This window comes from Chelonia mydas, chromosome 4, assembly GCF_015237465.2.
Source record: "Chelonia mydas isolate rCheMyd1 chromosome 4, rCheMyd1.pri.v2, whole genome shotgun sequence".
NCBI lineage: Eukaryota > Metazoa > Chordata > Testudines > Cheloniidae > Chelonia > Chelonia mydas.
The window spans coordinates 40,546,051-40,569,604 of record NC_057852.1 but is presented as its reverse complement, the minus strand read 5'-3'; the positions used below and the strand labels follow the sequence as shown (position 1 = coordinate 40,569,604).

Genomic DNA, 23,554 nt, shown 5'->3' with positions numbered 1-23,554 from the left:
CAGGGGTGGAGTAAGGAAATCGATTTTAAGAGCCCTTTAAGTCGAAATAAAGGGCTTCATCGTGTGGACAGGTGCAGGTTTACATCGATTTAACGCTGCTAAATTCGACCTAAAGTCCTAGTGTAGACCAGGGCTTAGAGTGAGGCTGCAGTGCACCTGCTTGGATGGAGACAGAGGTGGCCAAGGAGCTTTTACTGAAATAACTTCAGCCCCTACAGGGCTAGACACAACCAAGAGGGAGTTCTGTGGATCACAGTGATGTCTGAAAACAGGACTTAGGCACCTAGGTACCTTTGTGGATCCTACCTTTGGTGCCTAACTCCCATTGGTCCTGCCTTTAAAAATCTGACCCCGAGTCTCTTATGCTGTAGCCCTGAAGCAGTGTTCCTCATCTGTGAAACACTTAATGGTAATAACAGATGAACTTAGCTCATTTAGTCCCTGACTATGCAACTGACTGCATTCAGACATTGTGGACAATGAGGCTGGGTGTGAGTACAGGGGTGTCCATGTGCATTGAGCTGTAGGGACTTGCTGTGCTGCAGGATTAGAAGACGGCAGGAGCTAGAAATGCTCTTTGATCTCTTGCATGAATGTACTTCTGAACACACAGCATTGATTCTAATGTGACCATGATACCTAAACCTCCCCCTCCATGGCTTAATTTGTCCCAGGGTTTGCCGGGGCTGAGTAAGTCTGCTGTGAGAAGTAATACGAACAAACATTTTTCACAGAAGCAGACTTACTATCTAGCAAGTTTTTTAAAAAAGCAACCAAAAAAGCAAAAGAAGCAACAAAAAGACAACATGCAAAGCACCTTATCTGTGTTTCTATTCTGTTTAGGTCCAGTAAAGATTATTTTTATTACTGAGTCTGAAAAACCCTTACATAAATAAATTACAATGATTTGAACATGTATATATGCATATTTGTTTTTCCTAAAGTTAATGAAGTATTTTAGGGAAAAATTGTCAGCACAGCCACGAGCAAGAGTTGGTGGCTGCACTCTGAGGCCACCAAAAATTTGGTTGTGAGAAGCTTTGCCCTAGTGCCCACCTAAAATGTGGCCATTCTAGCTGTTTGAACAGGGTGCACTGTGGGAAAACTTCCTGTAATGTGAAGGGTAGACAGGCGAGTCTGAACAGCCTGCTGAGCAGTCATTTTGACCAGTGTGCTCCCAGCTACTGGAGCCAGCAATATGGAAGAGGTACTTTTTGAAGAACTTCTCTTACTTATGCTCTCACTCCTGTGTCAGGAAATGGGCAGAGCTTCTGAGAAACACTGGTGGACATTTCGGCAGTGTTTTCTGACACAAAAGATACCTGACACAGTTTATAATGGAAAGGAGGAAGAAGAGAAGGCGGCAGAGGAAGAGTACCCAGGTATTGCAGACTCGAGCTGGCTGGTGCCTCTCAGTACACTCTGTACAGCCTCTGATGCCCCCTATATAGATCAGTGCTTTTGGAGCAGGGCCACAAGCACAGCCCGGTGGGATCACATTGTCATGCAAACTTGAGGTGATCAGCAGTAGGTCCAGAACTTTCGTATGAGGGCGGGCGGGGGGAGGCAGGGAGAAGCTACATTTCTGGAGCTTTGTGAGCAGCTTGTCCCAACCTTCCACCATGAAGACACATGCATAAGGCCACCCTTGCCAGCCCAGAAGCAGGTTGCTATAGCCATCTGGAAGCTGGCTACCCCAGAGTGCTACAGGTCCATCGCAACCCACTTTGGTGTTGGAAAGTTAACTGTGGGTAAAGTGGTCAGAGAGGTTTTTGAGGCAACTAGGTGTGCGATGTAGCCCAAAGCAGCACTATTCCCATCCAGTGATATTGTCATAATGGAGTCACTGTCCCCACTGTTATTGTGGGGGACCCTGCATGCCCCCTTTTGCCTGAGCTTATGAAACTGTACCCTGATTCCAGAGGCCCAAAAATGTTGAAGACGACTGTGGCCATAGTCTTTTCTTAAAGCCCGCATATTATTTATTTACCATAGTAGGAACCAATAAAAAAAATTGAAAAAACCCACAAAATCGGCATACATGTCTCTCTTACCTAATGACTTATTATCCCAATAGTAGCCTAGGCAGATCTAACTTCTTCAGACACTTAATGGGTGTCTGTCAGTCTGAAAAGCTCCAGGATGATAACCTGCACAGCTACACCCTTAAAGTGAGAGAGAAGCAGCTCTTTTTCCAGCCAGAGATTTTTTTGATCCGCTTGTTTCCGGCCTTCCCCCTGCATGCCAGAACAAGTTTCATAACTTGGCTGGAGTCAGAATTTTCACTAATAGCCAGGGCATTGTCCCTTAATAACCCTCTGAGTGTTTACTGCAGAGTTGTTTATCTTGAACATTCTTCCTACTTGTTTTCCATACAGCCCCCCACTAAACTAAAACAATACAGTCAACATCCTAACAAGCCATACACACTCAAATTACAGAGCAGCCCCACATCCACCACATATGAAATAAAAATCTGACTCATAGTTTAGTTGAAACTCTTGTTCCCCAATGCAAAAGCCAAACAAAAAGGTCTTTGCAAAGAGGATCAATGTATTGGATGAGGGGCTGTAATCCTCCTTCCCAACCTGTAGGTAGGGCATGGGGCACCTGTACATCTGCACCACAATAATCATCAGATCCCATAGCATATACAGTTAGCAGAAGGCCAATAGATTTGTGTTGTGGCCTTATCTGAGTTTGTGGCCAATAGATTTGTGTTGTTTGTGAATGCACTGGGGATACTCCCAACATTCTCTTGGACATAAATCTCGGAATGTTCTCCTGTGGCCATGGGATACGGAGATTGCAGAATTCTTATCCCTGCACTACACAGTCTCTATACTTCCCCACAGAAGTGAATGTTTCCACTGTATTTTTGACCTGACAATATATGGGCTCTGAGGATTTAGCAGATACACAGTTATAAAAATACAGCTTTTACCTATCAATTGCGACAAGCCTTATTAGCAAGATATTTCTTTCCTTCTTTGATTTGAAGGGTGGAGTGGGTTTTAGTTTAACTTTTGAACATGGACTTCTGTATCATTTTCCTTATTAGCTTTTTATGCTTCATCTTAAGTTAATTGCCTCTATGATCTAGCTTTACTGAAATAAAAGGGTGCCTCATTCATACTATATTTAAAAATAATTGGGAAGAAAGGTAAAATTTAGGAGCTGAATAAGAACATTTATGGGGAAAATGGGAAAATAACTTTTTAAAAAGTTATATCCTTTTCTCCCCATCTTTAATGTGTTGCCTAAATAGACTGATGTTGAGATACTGTACAACCACACTATTTTGCAATTTAACAACGTCTGGTGCCAAGCACGCCTCCTCTAATTCAACTTGTTACATTATTTCCTTGAGAGGGGAACCTATATTCAGTTTAAATTTGGGTAAGCATCTAAAAGATCAGATGTTTATCTAAAACTTATCTGGAAAATAGGGTGCAAATCTTTCAATCAGGCTTTTGGGGATATTTTCAGTGCTCTGTAAAGGGGCAGTAGTGGTGCCACAGGAAACAGCTTTCCCTGTGTTATTTTGTTGCTTCAATTTATTATTAATGTAATTTATAATAAAATATTTCCCACTTTCCTTCCTCCAAAGATACCTGCTAGAAAGCAAACACCAGGTTCTGATCACACTTTCAGAGGTTTAACACCACTGATTTCAGAATCAAGCCTTAAGTTATTATACTTATTTTAAAAAAGGAAAATCCACATCTTTCTATAATGAAGTGTTCCCCTTCTCACCAGCCAAAGTTCTAAAAGCTGACTGAGAAGATACTTTAAGAGTATTCCAGAACTTTAGGGAATCCTGAATGGTTGGTAATGATTTTTGATTGCTTTTAAGCAATTGAGAAATTTTTTAAGGAAACTTATTTAAGAAGTTTCTTTCAGATCTGATTGGTCAGGGGAATTTTTTTGATATAATTTGTGTTGCAGCAGCTAAAATTTCCTTTGCTTAGGTTAGTTAAAAACAACTTGTTTGTAAAACTACATATACAAAAGGTCTCAGTTCTAAATGTCCTTTAAGAGCATTAGGTCTCATGCCAGCACACACACACAATTTTAACTGCATATTGGAAAAGTCGTTATTTGTGAGCTATGTTTCCTCAAGTAACATTGGTAAAACACCTAAAATTCCTTCTATTTAAGCCAATGTAAGCCTGTGAAATTTTTAAATTTTATGCAGCATTTATAGAGACTTCCTGGTGTTGAAAATAATATGTAAAAACCTTTATACATGCCAGAAGTATTGTATACTGTACATATTTTTAATATTGAAAATGGAAAAAACAAGGTCAGTCACATTTGCCTTCAGGCTAGATTCACAGGAGGATTTAGAGATTAAGGTGGGAATTGGATGCCTAAATCCAACATTTAGGCACCCAGTTGCTCAGCTGCCACCTAACCCTGGAGGCACCTAGTTTTCAACCATGAAAGTCTCCAAGGGGCCTAAGTTTCTTCCAGTAAGCATGCCACAGTGGTCTCTGTCTCAGGGCCTGTGTGACACACTCATGCCCCAGTGGGATCCTCAAATGAGTTGTTACCCTGCCTATCTCACCTGAGGGGCTAATCTGGTAGGTAGGCTCAGAGCTTGTCCACACACACACACAAAATTAGGGGGAGGGGAAGGCAGTGGAGGCCTCCTTACAACCTTTAGTCTAGTTGTTAGGGAACTCATCCAGGACATGGGAAACTCAGGTTCAATTCCCCACTCTGCCTATTGCAGAAAAGGGATTTGAACATGGGTCTTCTATATCTTGGTGCGATACTCCAACGACTGGACAATGGGATATTCCTATGGGGGGTTTACCTCAATCTTTCCTATTGAAACTATTCCACTGCATAAACAATGAAATGTGCATTGGACCAGAGTGAGCATGAGAGTGATTCTCGTCCAGGGGTACAGCAATCACCTGAGGGTGAGAGATCCAAGTTCAAATTCTTTCTGTACATCACCTCTCTACTGAGTGCTTCCTATTGGCTAGCTTACAAAGCTCCCTCAGCATGCTGGATCTCACTCATAAGAATGGCCATACTGGGTCAGACCAAAGGTGCATCTAGCCCAGTATCCTGTCTTCCGACAGTGGCCAATGCCAGGTGCCCTAGAGGGAACGAACAGATAATCAAAAGATCTATTCACTGTAGCTCATTCCCAGCTTCTGGCAAACAGAGGCTAGGGACACCATCCTGACTAATGGCCACTGAGGTGAATAACTCTCCCGTGCATTGTATAGGGAATCTAGGTGTCTAACTCAGGGCTGCAAAATCCACTGTGTGGTAGGGTGCTTAAAAGTTACATGTTGTAACACTCCGCCTGTGTGGATCTAGCTTTTTCAAATGTGGACCTTGACTCTGCGAACACTAACATACATGCTTAACTATACTCATGTGAGTAGTCCCTTTGAGATTAAATAGTGTACAGCCTACTTATGGTACCTATATGGCCACCATCACTGCAGTTTGAGCACCTCAATCTTTAAAGTATGTATCTGCACAATACCTCAATTCACTGATCTGGAACAAAGGGCAGAGAAAGGTCAAGGTGTCACAAAGTCTATGGTACAGCAGGAGACTTGTATGCTGGTCTCCTATGTTTTAGGCTACTGCCCTAACCAGTGGAATGTCCTTCTCTAAAGTGATTTCGGTGGGACTTCTCATGTGAAGAAAGTTATGCACATATGGAAGTGTTTCCAGGATCTGAGCATTGGAACCAATGGCATCTTGCATTTACACTAGTCACCCAGAAAACAACAGAATGCCTTGGCACTTAATATGTACCATGCATGTATCAGAGGGTAACCATGTTAGTCTGTATCCACAAAAACAATTAGTCTAGTGACACCTTAAATAGTAACAGATTTGGGCATAAGCTTTTGTGGGTAAACGCCCCCAGTTTATCACAGCTAAATAGCTCAAATTCTCACCTACATTTTTTTTAAACCCACAATAATCCTTGAATTTCAGGCAGAAATTTTCCTTTTATGTTTGTTTTTAAAAAGTGGGTCATCAAATGCAATCACTGTAGCTAAATACGCAAGCAAGACCATAAAACTACAGGTCCAAATGATTTTAGGCTCCAGATTTTATCTACAGAAAGTGACCAAGAGTTAGAAAACTGCCATTCAAGACAGAATAGCTGTAGGAACACAACAGCTGTCCAGTATGTTAGGTCTAATGCCAAAATTTATCCACACACTTAAAAAAAGTGTGTTTGTTTAATTGAAACTCATTTTCCCACAGTACCCTGCAAATCATGAAAACCCTTTTTACAACTAACAGATTAATGAAAAACAGTATGGATTGAAGTCCAAATCGAAAGTGATACATTTAAGATAACATTGGATTTATTTACCTTGTTGGACTTTGCTGCACTCACTTGTTATTTTGGTTCTGATGCTGCCACCTGTATGCATGCTAAGTAGAACCTTAGTCATGCAAGTCATCCTGGGGAAAGAGACCACTCAGCCTGACTTAGCTTCCCAGGTATCAACTAGAGCAGTGTTTCCCAAACTTGGGACTCCGCTTGTTCAGGGAAAGCCCCTGGTGAGCCTGGCCAGTTTGTTTACCTGCCGCATCCGCAGGTTCTGCCGATCGTGCCTCCCACTGGCCGCAGTTCACTGTGCCTGGCCAATGAGGGCTGCAGGAAGCGGCGGCCAGTACGTGCCTTGGCCCACGCCACTTCCCGCAGCCCCCACTGGCCGGGCATAGTGAACTGTGGCCAGTGTGAGCCGCAATCGGCCAAACCCAGAGATGCCGCAGGTAAACAAACCTGCCCGGCTGTCCAGGGGCTTTCCCTGAACAAGCGGTGTCCCAAGTTTGGGAAACATGGAACTAGAGCAATGTAAAAAACACCTTCAAATTACAAATACCTGGAAGATGAAGGGGTAATCACTAGCAGCCAGCATGGCTTTATCAAGAACTAGTCATGCCAAACCAGCTTGATTTCCTTCTTTGACTAGGTAACTGATTTGGTGGATAAGGGGAATAGGGTGGACATAATATGCCTGGAATTCGGAAAGCCTTTTGACAGTCCCACATGACATTCTGATAAGTAAGCCAGAGAAAATGCAGGCTCAACAGAACTACTATTAAGTGGATACATAATTGGTTAAACAATCGCAAACAAAGAGCAACTATTAACGGAATTATGTCAGATTGGATGGAGGTCTCAAATGGGGTTCCACATGGGGGTGAAACTGGCTAAGCAGCAGCACTGCTGAGAAGGATCTTGGAACAGTGCCTGTTTTCTTCAAACATTGATCAATTTTTCCTGTCTTACTAAAGAGGAGTCTAAAAACAAGCCCATTTTGAAGCTTATTTCAGCCAGATTTGAGTTATTCAAGTGAAAAAATATTTCAGTTGGAACATACAGAAAAAGTGTGATAGTGGGTTGGATAACTCTATAGCAGAACAAATGTTGCCCAAACTTCTTAATATTGTTCATAGAATGAATTTTCTTCTTACCGATGGAATTACTAGCTAGACTTGCTGCCATAAAAGAATAAAAATGCCTTAGGCCTGTGCTTCGTTTATATCTAGCCTAACAAACAGTCAGGAATCTGGCCTGCAAAGTTATTATGTGTGTTTTTATATATATATATATATATATATATATATATATATATAAAAAATATATACTTCTCTTAGAGATGGAATTGGTACTAGCCAGATATGAGGAAACAAGACTTGAGCTCACACAAACACAACAAGAGAAGCCTGAGGTCTAATTGGCAGCCAGGGAAATTTTGCTTACATGATCAAATAATGCTATGCTTTCCATTTAGAGATGAAATTACTGCTATTGGAGCTTATACCATAGAAAAGAGAAGAAAAATAACTTCATGTAGATAGACAGGAATGCAGGCACTAACAGAAGGTAGTGATTTGTAGGACACTTTATATAAATATGTATTTGTGTGTTTGTTACTGTCAGAGGCACTTTGCTGAATAAGATCAAAAGATATTATGGAGATCAGAATCTTAATACTCTAAACAATTCACATCATGGCTGTCATCCTTTATCAAGTGGAAAAGGCTCAGGCATTCAAATATTTAGAAGATCCACGACATGCTTTTTCACAGAGTCATCTTTTGAAACAAACCTGAAATGAACCAATAAAATTCACCCTCTCCAGCTTCTGATCTACCCCCCATTTCCCCACGCAAAGAAAAAGATCAGTAAAAGGGTCACAGGTTGAAAATAAATTCAGACAAATCCCTGCTTGTTCAAATTGTGAACAAACCTGAAACACGGTCAGTTTTACAGCTGTCATTCCATGCTACTCCAGTGATACCTATCCCATTTTCTAATCTTCTGTACATGAACTACTCATCTCATGTGAATGCCACATAGAAACTGACTAGCAGAAGCCAAAGAATGGTTTATTAATTTACATCCTGTCAAGGTTCCTCCCCCACTCTGAACTCTAGGGTACAGATGTGGGGACCTGCATGAAAACCTCCTAAGCTTACTTTTACCAGCTTAGGTTAAAACTTCCCCAAGGTACAAATTAATTTTATCCTTTGTCCTTGGAATATCCACTGCCACCACCAAACTCTAACTGAGTTTACTGGGAAACGTAGTTTGGACACGTCTTTCCCCCCAAATCCTCCCAACCCTTGCACCCCACTTCCTGGGAAAGGTTTGGTAAAAATCCTCACTCATTTGCATAGGTGACCACAGACCCAAACCCTTGGATCTGAGAACAATGAAAAAGCATTCAGTTTTCTTACAAGAAGACTTTTAATAGAAATAAAAGTAAATAGAAGTAAAGGAATCACCTCTGTAAAATTCGGATGGTAGATACCTTACAGGGTAATTAGATTCAAAACACAGAGAATCCCTCTAGGCAAAACCTTAAGTTACAAAAAAGACAAACAGACAGAAATAGTCATTCTATTCAGCACAGTTCTTTTCTCAGCCATTTAAAGAAATCATAATCTAACACACACCTAGCTAGATTACTTACTAAAAGTTCTAAGACTCCATTCCTGTTCTATCCCCGGCAAAAGCAGCGTACCAACCGACAGACACAGACCCTTTGTTTCTCTCCCTCCTCCCAGCTTTTGAAAGTATCTTGTCTCCTCATTGGTCATTTTGGTCAGGTGCCAGCGAGGTTACCTTTAGCTTCTTAACCCTTTACAGGTGAGAGGATTTTTCCTCTGGCCAGGAGGGATTTTAAAGGGGTTTACCCTTCCCTTTATATTTATGACACATCCACTTTGGCATAACTTCCTAACCCTCTCTGAATACCGCTTGCTCTTCTTTGGAAACATACTGAAAGTCTTGGGTGTGCTCTTCAGTGTGTTTTCTGTGAATGCTGAAATTGCATTCAGTGAAAATCAAACAGGTTTTATTCCCTCCCCATCTGAACTTACAAATGCACCACTTGTCAAACTGATTTTTCTCCTCCACCACTATCAGTTACTCTAACAATCCTCAGGTATTAGCCTCTGGACATTTTAAAGAGTGAGTTATGAATCTCAACTTGTAACCCTATCAATCTAAATTCAGACCAGGTGTGAAAGAATTCCCAATAATGGGAGTGACAGCCATTTTCTCCAGGATTGAATTTGGCCCTATATAAGGAATCTTCTGTTAAGCAAAAACAAAACAAAAAACAACCCTCAAGATCTAAGTTAAAGAGCTAGCTTCAGCGCCTACTAAGTCAATGGGAATCTTTCCATTAATTTCAATGGACATTAGATCAAGCCCCAAATGAGCAGGACTATTACATTACATATGGTACCAGGACTGAATTTTACAACAATATTGCAAGTGTATTCTCTCTGTATAGCCATGAGCACTTTAAACATCATGTATAACCAAATCTGTCAAACAATACGTATAAAAAAAAGTATTTCCAAAAAAGGAAGGAAGTTTTGTTCTTCACACTTCATTATGAAAGAAACAAAACATGCAGTATATTAGTTCGGATTTCCATTAGTATTTGCACACGCTTAGAACTTGGTATTCATTACGCAACACATTTGTTGCAATTCTGTAACCCTTAGATACAATTTTCTAAACAATTTTTTTTTAAATTCTCAGTATTCTTACTTTGCATCTAGGAAACAATGTGCACCCTCACTAAGGGATAAACACACACTTAAAAATTTCCAGAATTTGTAACCCAGGATGTGCAGCCTCACCCATTAGGGATGTGTTTTTATTAAGTGTTAGAGAGTCTGGTACTATCTTATTGAGATATTAATGACCAAATTCTTACGACTTCAATTTTATCTTCTAAAATCATGTTGCTGCTGATTAAACTATTTCCATGACTTTTTAAATGAAAAAGCAGAACAAATGAGTCTAAGTTTCCTTGAACATGGGGGTTAGCATCGCTCAGATTTTTTTGGACTCTGAAAAAGATTAAAATACAATTTTAGTTGCTGTTTTAATCCTGTATGATTTTAGTGAGCTAGGCTTCATGAAGTCTGGCCTCTATTTCAATGGATGCAAGCACAAAATTTGTAGTCACATTTGTGTCACCTGCAAATTAATTCAAAGTGCAAAATCAGAGTACTTCCATCTTTGGATACTTGATTTGCATCCACAAGTAGTTAGAGCACAAGTTTTATGCCCACAATTCAACTGTGGGGACAAACATTTAAGTCCTAATTTTGGGCCACAAGTTTACAATTTAAAACTGAAGGGGACTATTTTAAAGTGCCTAAAATACTTTGAAAGTTGCCAACTTGAAAGCTGGCAACCATTTCACTAAAGCCTTAGCCTTCATACCTAGCAACCCTCAAACCTGCCACTATGACACAACCAAAATGCATGACCACCAAAATGTGAAACACCTGTTTTGTTGTGCATAATTGGCAGAAAGCAGTTTTTGGTTTCAAACAGGTTTGAAACCAATGTGAAAATAAAAAATACATTTTGAAAAGAAAACCAGAAAACCAGAAATTCCATTGTGAAAACCAGAAAACCAGAAATTCTGAACATGAAATAGAACAGAACTTAATTTTATATATCCTATTACAGAATATATGGGGGGGCATGGATCAGCATTCATGTCACACTCCCTGTCAGTACCCTGCCTGAGCCAGAGAAGCTCATGATCTGACCAGTGGACCAAATTCAGTGATGAATCCTGGTCACGTCACCTGAAGCATAATTTCACATAAGCTTATGCATTCTGTCATGTCACCAGATGACTATTTACTGACTCCTTAAAAACAACCATATTTGAATGTTACCAGCAGTGCTAGACAGTCTTCCCATCCGTTACCCCTAGAGTGCCACTTCCCCAGTGGCTGGTAGGGGAACCCAGGCCCACCCTCTACAGATTCCAGCACAGGGACCTGCTAATCCGCAGCCAACACCTGTTCCATTCTGGACCTTACTGCCTTTTCCTGAGCCTTTCCTAAATTTCTGGCTCCCTCACTTTCTCTAGGTTTGCCAGAGCCAGAACTCCCTCCTCCCAGGGAGTAACAGTAGGCTACTTGGCTTTGTAGCCCCAAACACACCTTCCGTCTCCCAGGGAGCGGTGGCAGACTACTTCCCCTGCAGCCTCATCTCTGCTATCAGGTCTCTGGCTTTACAGAAGCCCTCCTGTTCCTGCACAGGTGAACTTTCCCTAATTAAGACTTTCCTCTTAATTCTCAGAACTTGCAGCCTAGTAGGTTAATAGGGCCATCTGGCCTCCGTTAACACCTTCAGAGCAAGTGTGGGGTGAACAGCCCACCACACAGTCCCACTTAAGCTCTACTTTGCAGTTTATAGACTTTGTGCAAAGGAGTGCATACCTCTGCCATTTCCCCGATAGGGAATGTCATATCCCATTCAATATGTGAACATAATGCTGTGCACATAATAAATATTGGGTGGAAAGGCCATGGAGACCTCCTGGAAAACTACAGATACATGCTTTCAGAAATGATTCTGCTTAAATATTCTCTTTTTATTCTTGTTTTCCTATCATTGATATGCAGGGGCAGGTGGTTTTGAGCTATAAAGTCAAGATTTGGCTAAAGACTTGCCTAAAGTTTGGGAGTGCTTTGATTTCGGGTTTTATTTGGACCCATTTCTAATATATAAAAATATTATGCACTTTTGTTTTGAGATTCTCAGATGAGAACTACAATTTACAAACATTAATGAATTAGCCCTCAGAGTATTATTAGCCACATTTTACTTCTGGGGAAACCGAGGTACAGAGACATGAGCAGACTTGTCCAGGACATTGTGGCAAAGTTGGAGAGGGAACTCAGAAGTCCTAGCCCTGAACCACAAATTCTTGCAATATTAGTGACAATCACAGCACACAAACAGAATCTTTGTAGCTAAGTATTTCATCTGCTCTTAATGCTTATCCCCCACTTCATGATAGAACTATGCTGGCAAGGCAACAAACCCTTATCCCAGCAAGCAAACAGATCATTCAGGTTTCTGGTGAGATACAAGTTGCAGAAGACTAGCTTTTAGACAGCAAGTATTGCATGCAGCAATGGAAGCAGATGTATTCAATTGAGTATGACAGGAAATGACAGTTCTATAACCTATTGATCAAGGAAGGTTGACATCAATCCAGAATTAGCTAAGCCAAAGAACAAGATAATAAAGTAGCCATCTTGAGACTGGGGAAGCTAATGGCTGTTCAGTTTAAACAGTTATTCGGTTTATTTGAGACAATACATGGGATAGACATATTCCTACTGCAAATTTCCAGCTGGATGACGCTGTCCTGTTACAGGTTCCCTAGTAAGAATCTGTAAACACAATTAAATGTGAAAAATCTATTAGGAAGTGACTAAGGACATAATTCAGGGGATACTGATATCACAACAAATTGCCACATCTCTTGCACCAAAAGGAATACTACAACCAAACATCTGACTTGGAGAGGACTTGCTAAGAAACTGCTTACAAGCCTGCAGTAGAGAAGTACTCCTACATAGGGCAGATTCAAATGGGACTAAAACTGGTAGGGTATTCAGCAGAGAAAGTTTCATTTGACTTTGTACTTCTTAGTAAAACAGATGAAGCGTAACCAACCATGAAGTATTCCAGGGGTAAATCGACCTAGAGTTATGCTACTCCAGCTACGTGAATAGTGTAGCTAAAGTTGATGTAGCCTAGGTAGACTTGTTCCAGTGTCTTCACAGTGCTGAGTCAACAGGAGACTCTCTCTGGTTGACTTCCCTTACTCTTCTTGGAGAGCTGGAGTACTGGGGTTGACCAGAGAGCGCTCTGCCATTGATTTAATGGGCCTTCACTAGACCTGCAGCAGCATCTATCTCCTCATAGTGGAGGCCAGCCCTCAGGTTGTAAGAACGTAGATTTTATGCTTGAATCTGCCTCCCTCATATGACATGGTTCTTCATAGTTATTTTGTAACAAATTATGTCACACAAATCTAATGCATAGAGTCCTTTGTCATTTTATCACCCACAATCAGCAGCATTACACACATTGTTAAAGTGTATAACAATAGACCTCACTAGGCCAATCATTCCCACTAGCAAGGTGTTAGAATATGAAACCACTAACAAACATCAAGCTATACGGAAGAGAAGAGGACTTCAAGCCTATTAATTCAAGCACATTCACAGCAGAGGCAATAAGCTCTGCCTAGATTCAGCATGTTTTGAAAGTTTGAGTACAGACAATCACCTAATGGGCAGAAAAATTCAGCCTAAAAAGTGAAAGTTTTAGAAAGTTATAGCAACTAAAAAAAAACAAACAACCTTTAGAGTAGAAATGCTTGGCCCATCTTAAGTGACAGCTATACATAGTATGTGCGCCAGCTACAGACTGAATCATTAGGGGGCACTGAAGTCAATGGAACAATGACAATTTACACCAGCTGCAGAACTGCCCCAGGGACTGTCAATTAAAAACTAAATGCAAAACTGAAAATTCTAGAGGCACTTAAGCACATGCCCAACAGTAAGCACATGAATAAAAAATTCATCCTGAAAAACAAATTGATTTTATATTTGAATGGCATCAAAAATATTTAAGATCCCTTTTGTAAAGTTCTCTCACTTTTGGAAAAGTCAAAAAAATTATCACCGTTTTCTTAAGAGCTACCTGAATTATTGTCAAAGTCTTTATACAGCAAATAAATATTTACAACAGCAATATATAGAAATATACTCCAATGTATGGGCCTTTACTATCTGTAAATGCAGTTATTGCTTTTCTTCTTTATTTCACTCTAAGGATATGGTACAGTTACAACCAACTTAATCAAAAGAGTGATTTCATATATTCTTTTGTCTTAAAAAATAAACTCAATCTCAGCTGTTTTCATGTATGGTCCATTGAAGTACAAACATTGGTGAGAATTCATATGTCTCAGCGTTTTTGTTTTGGTCAGATGTGTCTAATCTCAGTTTGTTGCTTTGAAGTTTACACTATGATTTTATGGAATCCAAAGACTGATTTTGTAGCAGCATGCAGCCAAGCATGCCAGTTTAGATAAGTATACCTTATTTTAATCAACACTTATTAGGTTTGCCTTTCATTCAACAAGTCATCTGCACTGATTTATGTTCCATCAATGGGATAGCACCATATATAAATCACTATTAAAAGGACTGTATCAAATTAAAAAAAAAAAAAAAAACCACACCCACACAATAATCCTGCCTTACAACCAAAACAAACCAGCAGTAGAAAACCTCCAGTTGTAGTTAAATATCAGAGATGGGGAAAAAACAGCCAAAGAATGCCTCAAACTGGATTCTCACCCGTTACTGACTGGGTTGAAAACATTTCACATTTTGTGCTCAGTAAAATAAAGCATTTTGCTGTTTATTACCACAAATGAAACTGGCACCATAACCTTTAAGTGGCCCCCGAAGCTGAATAGGAATCATTTCCTGTTTTTTTTTTTTCCCCGCAAAGGAAGATGCCTTCAGATTTGGTCAAATGATAAATTTGGAACAGGAGGCCTCCTTTAATTCTAGCAATCCTATCCCTCCCACTGGGCTTTTCTAGAGGTGACAGAGTTGAAACTCCCAGGTTTTATTTTCAGAACATGGTCATTTCTCATTTTGATATTTTATGAGTTTTCACTAGTGCTCTAACAATCTCAGGGTTTAACTCCTACACATGTGTAGGAATATTATTCGATTGTAATCTCATGTCACCCACCTCTACTGTAATTCCCGCCCTTTGCCACCTAATAAGACCAGCAGAGACAGTGGGGTCCTCTAGATTTCGCGAGCCAAGAGAAAGCCGAAAATGAGAACTGAAAAGCCACACCCACAAAAAATTCCTGTAATTAGATTGATATTCAGTGGGTGATGACTCAATGTTGGTCGGTCCCCATGGCTCTATTGCATCTTAGCAAAGCACAGAATGCAGCTGTATAAGTAAGCCCTAAGTATTGCGTGGGGAGAAGATGTGCATTTTTTGCTGTTTTTAATTTTGTTCTTTCCAGTTGTTCTGAGTCATAGTATTAGTGGTGGCAACAACTTAAAAAAATCATTGTGCTCAAACATTTCAGATTAGTTTGTAAAATCGGTGCCAGTTTGTGGCAAATATGCATTTTCACTGCAAAAGGTGTCGACAAAACACAGCCCAGTCCTTAGTTCTCCTCATTAATCCAAATGTCCTGGTTGGAGGCACTGAGAAAGAGTGAGGGGACGAGTGAATGGAATTCAGGAGATTAAGTTATCAGGGAGTTAAAAAAAAAAAAATGGTAGGAGCTTCGAATATTTTGTTCCACTCACCCCAGCAGACAATGCAAAGCTTACTCTGAAAAAATATTGGAATCAGTTGTAGGGGTAACCAAGTCATGTAGTATGTATGTATGCATGCAAAGTTAACCAAATAGTTATTTAAGGTCAAATTCTCCTACTTGTGGATTATTCTCAAACAAAAATTGGGGGGGGGGGGGGGGGAGGAAAGAATCAATGAGTTTCAATTAACTGAATTTCATTGTAGTTCTCTCTCGGGAAGCTGTTTCCCCATAAGCATTCCTGAAGAAGTTACCAGTTCCATCTGCAAACGCATAGTTGCCCTGTGTTCCAGTGGAGAACACTCTGCTCTCCAATGGTCCCCAAACTCATCTAGCTCCCGTGAATCGCATGCCCAACAGGGACAATGTTGAAGGAGGCTTTCCTGAACATGGCTGCTCTTGGAGCCTCAGCCTGGAGGGGGGTGACTCTGTATGATGGGGGAAGAATCTGGGAGAGATCTTTCAGCCTCCTCCTGCCCTTCCCTCAACCCACTCCCCGCATCCAAGTTCCCTCTCTTGGGGACAAAGAGGAGCATGCTGTGAAGGCAGCACAGTCCATCTCCGCACTCCTCTAGTCTGCGCTCCTAGGCACAGACTTCCCTCTGCTCGTGAAAATGAATGGAAGAAGATAAGCTTATATCTCATTGCATGTATTTCTAAGGTGTCCCTCACTGCAGTATCAGGTTTCCATTCATACGAAGAAAGAAAATATTACACTTTCCTAGGCTTCAGTGGCCAGCTCTGGTACATATTTACAGCAGCTGCTTTCAGATGGTCATCACTACCCCTAACAGAAATACTTCTGGGAATCATTCAGCCACTGACTGGCTGGCACAATAAAGTCATTCCCAGAAAAACTGTCTCATGCCCTAGTGTGGGTATGCTGACATCATCCTGAGAATAATGACTAGACACAGGCTAACCAGTTGATTGCTTATCCAAACTGCACCTCTGATCCTATGGAATGGCACAATACAGATGTCAGCAAGTCCACAGCAATGCATGGATTAATTACCCTCTAACGCTGGGAGAGTCCAATAGCATATAGATAATTAAATTTGGCGTCTCCAGGGCAGGGTAACCTTTAAAAAAAAATAGATGATCAATGTTAGTTCCCATCTAGACATAATGAATAATTCATTAGGTCAAAGCAGTTATACAACTGCAACCCCATGACAGAAACTTTTTTATTTCTTCAAACACTGACTAATTACATTGACTTTCTAGGGCAAACTCCAGAGCGTACCAGTGTTACTGGCTTACTTAGCAATAGCATTGCTGACTTGAAAGGCAGGGTATGAATTAACTTCCACTTTGATATTGCTCTGCAAAAGTAAAAATACATTCTTATTCTAATAAATCCACGTATTAATTTATTCAACATGATTTGTTCACAGAAAATATTTCAAAATATTTTTTAATGCAATAAGGGATCTGCATGAAATAGTTTTCTTGGAAATTATACAATTCAGGCCACTTGTGTTTGAATTTACCAGAACTACTTCTGCTTAAGTGAACAATGTATGAATCCTACCATTGGCAAGCACAAGGACTTTCCCTGATATTGTCAGTTACAGTTCATTAAGGATTCCTGTCTTCTGCCAATCTTTGTCCATCTGAAAGCAGAAAGTGAGATGTAACAATATACTGTAATTTTTACAGATCTCTCTGTAGGACATTGTTTCATTTACTGCATGCTGTGAAATAACCTCCAAAGGACTCCATGCTCATAAAACTAAACTGTCTCTTTATTAAGAGAGCTAACTACAGAGGTGTTTCAACTGTAGCAAGCATACTAGTCTTGTGCACAGACTTTCCTGATACTCCTCCAAACTCTTCCCTCCTACAATCTATATTCTGCTCCTCCCTCAAGTTCTGTGCAGGTTGCTACAGGGATTCACTTTTGCTGCTGATTCATGATTAGATTCTTTGCAAAAGCAGTATGGAGCATTTGAGGTGGGTTAAGTCTTACAAAAGAGATAATTAAAGACTATGCAAGACTCCCAGCTCGTATAGATGTACCTGTGCTCACTCTGCTTGACCTAGCTGGGGGGATGGCTTGGGCTAGCCACTCAAGTACTTACCCCAGCTAGGCAGGTACACTCTTGAGACAGCTAGCCCTATCTGCTGCTCATGCTATGCAACTGCTGTTAGTATGCTAGCTTGAGTGGAGTTAGTGGGGGTACATATATGTGAACTAAGAATCACATCCCAGCTCCAAGTGTAGACATAGCCAAAGTCCTGAAGCCTGGTATAGTAAAAAATATTGCACCACAAAAGCCATATTTAATTATTACATACCAGGTTGGAGCTTTGTACACAAATACTTTCACAGAGACAGCATGGAATCCAGTAATGGAAGATGCTGTACGTGTGACTAAAATTGTAGAATAAAACAGTAAGATACTGTATTGTATTGCTGGAGAAACAGGATGTGATCATATAATCAAAGAGTGTATCAATCATACACACACACAGAGGAAAAGTTAAGGTTGCATGGGTAACCTTGGCTTTTGTCGTCTCCAAACTACATGTGGAAACTAGAGTAGGCCAGGAGGGCTGGTGTAAGTAGTAAGCGGCCTTACTGCAGCTACAGGACAGCATATTCTCAGATCTCTCCTGATCCCTGCCAGCCTCATGGGGCTGAAGCCCTGACTTATATCCCACAGCTAGGAATCAGATCCAGTCAGTAGGTTATGCTCAATTGATTTCCAACACCTGTGTGCTGGGCTTTCCTCCAGAACAGGTGTTAAGGCTGATTCCCCACTCTGGTGCTTCAAGTGCAGAAGGTGGGGGCCCGCAAGGATTATAAAAATTAGTACTGGCCACTCCGGGCTTGTATTAAACTCACAATGTTACAGTTTCTCTCTCACCTTGGACAGGTAGATGTTGCCACCACCCAAATTCAAAAAACCCCATTGAAACCAGAAAGGCACACTTGGGAATTCCTTCCTGTGGGGTACCCTCAAGCCCTTTCATCCCCTGTGTGGGGAAGAGCTATGAAAGAAGAACAAAGGAAATCAGCAGTTGCCACCAGCTAATTAAACAACATATGCACAAACCTCTTAGGACACCAAAAATCCAATCCTGTTCTTAAAAAGGTAAATTAAAAACTAAAAAGAAAGAAAATACATCTGAACTTAGACTTTTGCTAGATTTAAAAAACCCACTTACAAAATTTAATCAAGAATAACCTTCTTGAGGTCCAGCTTAAAGGTTACAAGCAAAACAAAAAACATTTGGGGTTAGCACAGAGGAGTCCACAAGCCAATAAGAAATAAAAGAAATAACCATAATTGCGTCTTCTAGACAGTCCCTTATTACTTTCATATTTGGGGTTTCAGATAAGTAGGGTTGAGCTATGATTTGATGCTCTCTCATACCTGGTTTTAAAACTATGCTGTAAAAAGCTTCAATCCTGTCCTCTCTCTCCAGGCAACAACAGACAAAGGGAAAATCCCCTCCCCCTCCATTTAGAAGTTCCAGCCCTCCCATTGGCTCTTTTGATTAGGTGCCCACTCCTTTCCTTTTACTTGTGGGCTTGTTAACCCTTTGCAGGTAAAGCAAATAGAGAACAGCACCAAGAGGGATTTTGTAGCTAACTGGCAGGCTGGGTGTCCACAAAAGGAAGCTACCCCCCTCTCTCATTTAATCACAACAGGACCCGTTGCTCCCTAACCCCTGCCAACCACTTAAAGGTGCAGACTTCCCTGTTACCAGAGGATATAAGAATAAACTCAGGCCCAGGGGTGTCAGGCAGACTTCTACTCAGGGGGCTAGCCCTTGCTGAGGATCTGTACCACGAAGTCCACACATGATTCCAGCTGCAGTGAAGACATAGCCTTAAAACAATGTCCCCAAACTTTTCAGGGTCAGACCCCCCCACACTTACACCTGTCCATGTCCCCCCAACAAGGGCCACAGCTTGTGGGGGGGAGGGTCGGGGCAGAAACACAAATGGGCGAGGGTCAAGGCTGCAGCCAGATGGCACTCCCTCCCAGCCCCCTTGGGGGCTGGCACAGCCCACATCGTGCTCCCCCAAAATATTTCTCCACACACGCCCTAAGGGGGCACACTCCACAGTATGGGGATCTCTGCCTTAAAGTCAACTATACACATGAACAAGTTCTTGTTATATCTTTCATTTCTTATTAGAGGATTTTTTTATGTCTGTGGCTTTTCTCTAAAGTTCCTTCCAGTATTGTGTTGGGATTACAATCCCTAGATCAGCCATGTCATAGGGTGCACTCACCACAGTGGCACCTCCTGCTGGCCATCCTGGGGATCAGCTCTGGCAACTTGCACTCTCCTTCCGGTATTATCTTCTCCTGCTGCTGCACCACTCACTCCTGGGTGTGCAGCTTCCTCTCTGTGGCTTGGCCCTCTGACCTGGTCACTAAAGTCCTCCCTTTCTGGGCAATTCACAATCTTTCCAGACTTGTGGTCTGGCTGATGCCTCCAACATCCTTGCCGCTCCCCAGTGGCTGGTAGAGGATGGGCCTGGGTTACCAGCCCAGGGACCCCATAACAAGCAGCAACAGTCCCTGTATTGTCCTACCTCTTGTTGCTATTTCCCAGACCTTCTTCCTACATCTCTAGCTCCCCCTCCTCTCTGTGTTTGCCAGCCTCCAACTCCCTCCACTCAGGAAACAACTACAGTCTTTCCCAGCAGCAGCCTTGACTCTGTTGTAGCTACCTGGCCTTGAACAAGCCCTGCCTGTCCTTAATTAGCTGCCTCCCTCCAGCCTAAATCGCCTCTGCTTGAAGTCTAATTAGCTGATTGGGCCCACATGGCCTAATTCAGCTCTTGCAGGGCTAGTGTGTGGAGTCCACCCATCACAAGCCTCATATGACATGCTCCACTGAATGTTTGCTATTTTTCCTCCCCCAGCTTTTCTTTTTAAAAAAACCACAACATATACTCTGAATTTCTGAAAAAGCAGCAGCAGCACTAATTACTCCCATTGCCGCTTTTTGCTCTACTGATGCCTTTTCAGTTTGCCTGTTTCATTTTTAAATAGGAACATGCAGATTCTGATTCATACCATAGTTTTCTTGAGTTTTAACTCTTAGTTCTCCTTCCTTCTCATGTGACTTTTTAAGGTATATTAGGAAGGGAGACACATTATTGGGGAGGTGCTTTTTTCAAGCATTAAAATATCTGCTCTTCAAGAACTAGTCCTTACTGTAGGTTGCAAACGCACATCTGTCCCTTCCACATACACTCCTTTTGAGCAGTTCTGCATTCATAATTCCTATGTTACTTTCCTAATACCTACTCAATACATCCTGGTCTTTCCTATATGTATCCAGTCTAGGTTCAGATTTTAATACAAAACTCAAAAAAAGGAAAATATTCAGTCTGTAAAGTTGTGTACTGTGTGTACATCTGCTTTTTTGGAGCTGATATCTTTGCAGAGCAGTTATAAACTGTCAATAGAAAATGGCCCCCATTGTCCAAAATTGGGTGTGGGGAAATGAGTTACATGTATATAATGTTCCAATCCTGCAAACATTTACACAAGCATTTAAAATTAAGCCGTTAAATTGAATTTGCAGGATCAAGCCCATGCTTTGTAAAAAGTACAAAGTAATATTTAGCAACATACTTAGCCATGTTAGGTTCCCATTTTTATACATTTTTTAAAAAAAAGTACATACCAACAACAACAAAATAGAAAGGTATGGTGTGATTATTACTTCCATCAACTGCCACTGAGTCTTATATCTGTCAGTTATGTCTTGTTCCTAATTAGCTTGTAAATTCTTCAGGGCAAGGACTTAGTTTTATTTATGTTTATTCTATGCCCACTACAATGGAGCCCTGATTCTGATGGGGCCTCTGGACACTTCCATAATACAAATAATAAAGAATAGTAGTAAAACCTCTGACTTTGCAAGCATAGTAATATTTATATCAATATAATTTCAGTTTTTCATCTCATTAGTGGAACTGGTTAAACTACTCATTTTGATAGAAAAATCTATTTCAGATTTAATTCATACTTTGGTTAGAGAATTGTTTGTGAACAAATCCTTATTCTTGCAAATACTTTCATTATATCTATAACATTTATCAAAACCTTTTGATAAATAATTTTCAGCCTATGCGCTGTCCATGAGTTGTTCCTTTCAGCTAGTGTTTATGTTGCGTGAATGGTCACATAGTATTATTTTTTGCTCTATGATTGGATGATTGAAACGTATTAAACAGAACAACATATCTGAAAAATTCTGAATTTTCAATGAACAAACATTTTCAGTTAAATTCATGAAACTTTTGGATTCACAAACATTTTCATGAATACATAGTAGTGGTCTGAATGCTGGCAAATACTATGACCTCATGAATCAGAGCAAACTGAATTCAGTGCTTTTATGTATGAAAATACATGTCAGTTGTTTTTACAATCTGCTTAGTTTTGCTAATGAATGCGTAACTCATATGTACACAAGCATAGTCCATGTATGTTCTTTTTACTCAAACCTGGCTGGCATCGTGCAGTTTCTGGTGGATAAATGAGAACGTTCACATATGGTAGGACAGAGCTAAATTAATCACAAGAGAGTAAATTATATTAGAGGGGCAAAATATGTACTTCCCTCTCCAAATGAGCCATGATGTTGCAATAATTTCTTTTCCATGAAGGGGCTCTTAGGAAATTTAGTAAATAAAATAATCTTTTGGCTTTTGCCTTTTTTTTCTAAAGTTTCAAACATTTTTCTAAAAAACTTACCCCTGGCAAAACTATAATCACCCAAACTATTACAGACAATGACCTAAATTTACAGAAAGCCAAAATCCACTGTGTTCTTATTTCAAATGCAGATTATTTACCCTTTTCCAACCAAAGGAAAGTTGTGCTAACCAAGGTCAAATTACTTTTATGGAATTTTCTCATGACAGCACTCTGGCAACAAACAGGGCAAAACCACCATTCTTGCTGCACTAAAGGCTATTTTCTTTGCCCCCTGGATTCCGTAAGACAACAAAGTAAATTACACCCCTCAGAGGTGTCAGAAACTCATGGTCAGTGCAGTTGGCCTTGAGCAGGAGGCAAGACCAACCTCCTCTGACCTGATGCTGGTGGAGGTTGTGTCAGGGGGCATTCCGTAGGTGAGGGATCAACAGAGAACCTTATGCTCCAGCTCCCTGCCTGCTTCCAAACAGTTCTGCCGCACCATTTATGCAGAGGTGGGGAGTAGGCAAGAGAGGAAGAGCTGGGGTAAAGCTAACTGTGCTGACTTCAAACCAGCCCAGCATACCCTCATATTAGAGAAATCATCTATTGTCCTTTTAAAGCCTCTTTAAGGTCACGTCATGCCACTATGGTAGTATAAAGGGACTTTAATGGGGCCAAAGAACTGGTCCTATAAGAATAACTTACCTATTACCACCAATCTTTAAACAAATAGCTATGAAATCTGTGTTTCAGTATCTAATGACATTATCTAGCCAAGTGGCAGCTTGTTTCTGTAGTAAGGCAATATTATTATATTATGAATGACATCTGTATGTCTAGCAATATATTATCCCAACTGGCAAGTATTTTATTCCATAAGTTTAGTTTCCTTTCTCCTGCCTACAGAATCCTTCCAGCAAATGGTCAGTGCATACCATACATCCAGAGGAATTGTGGTCAGAGATCCCTTCTAAAGCATGGCACATCACTCTTCCCCATAAATTAGCCCAAAATATTTTGTTTTTTATTGAGCAGAAGAAGAAATAAGGAGTTGTGCTGCAAACACCCACCAGAAGTGGCATAAATGTTCGTTATGTAGCTGACACCACAGACTCAAACTGGAGAGCTTCATTGCTCCATTGTCCAGCATCAGTG

General features: G+C 40.8%; 1 long non-coding RNA gene across 2 annotated transcripts in view; it reads right to left on the bottom strand.

Annotated features, from left to right (window-relative positions):
- The window catches only part of LOC122465572, an 83,196-nt gene extending 62,764 nt beyond the window's left edge, over positions 1-20,432 (bottom strand). Inside the window, exons 1-3 of one of the 2 annotated variants that reach the window (XR_006290509.1) lie at positions 19,969-20,432; positions 17,251-17,332; positions 13,174-16,798 (exon numbers count right to left, since the gene is read on the bottom strand). This is a non-coding gene — a long non-coding RNA (uncharacterized LOC122465572). Of the gene's footprint in view, positions 1-13,173; positions 16,799-17,250; positions 17,333-19,968 lie in introns of those variants that run through there. The other variant, XR_006290510.1, reaches the window with a different exon arrangement.
- Between the last annotated feature and the right edge of the window lie 3,122 nt (positions 20,433-23,554).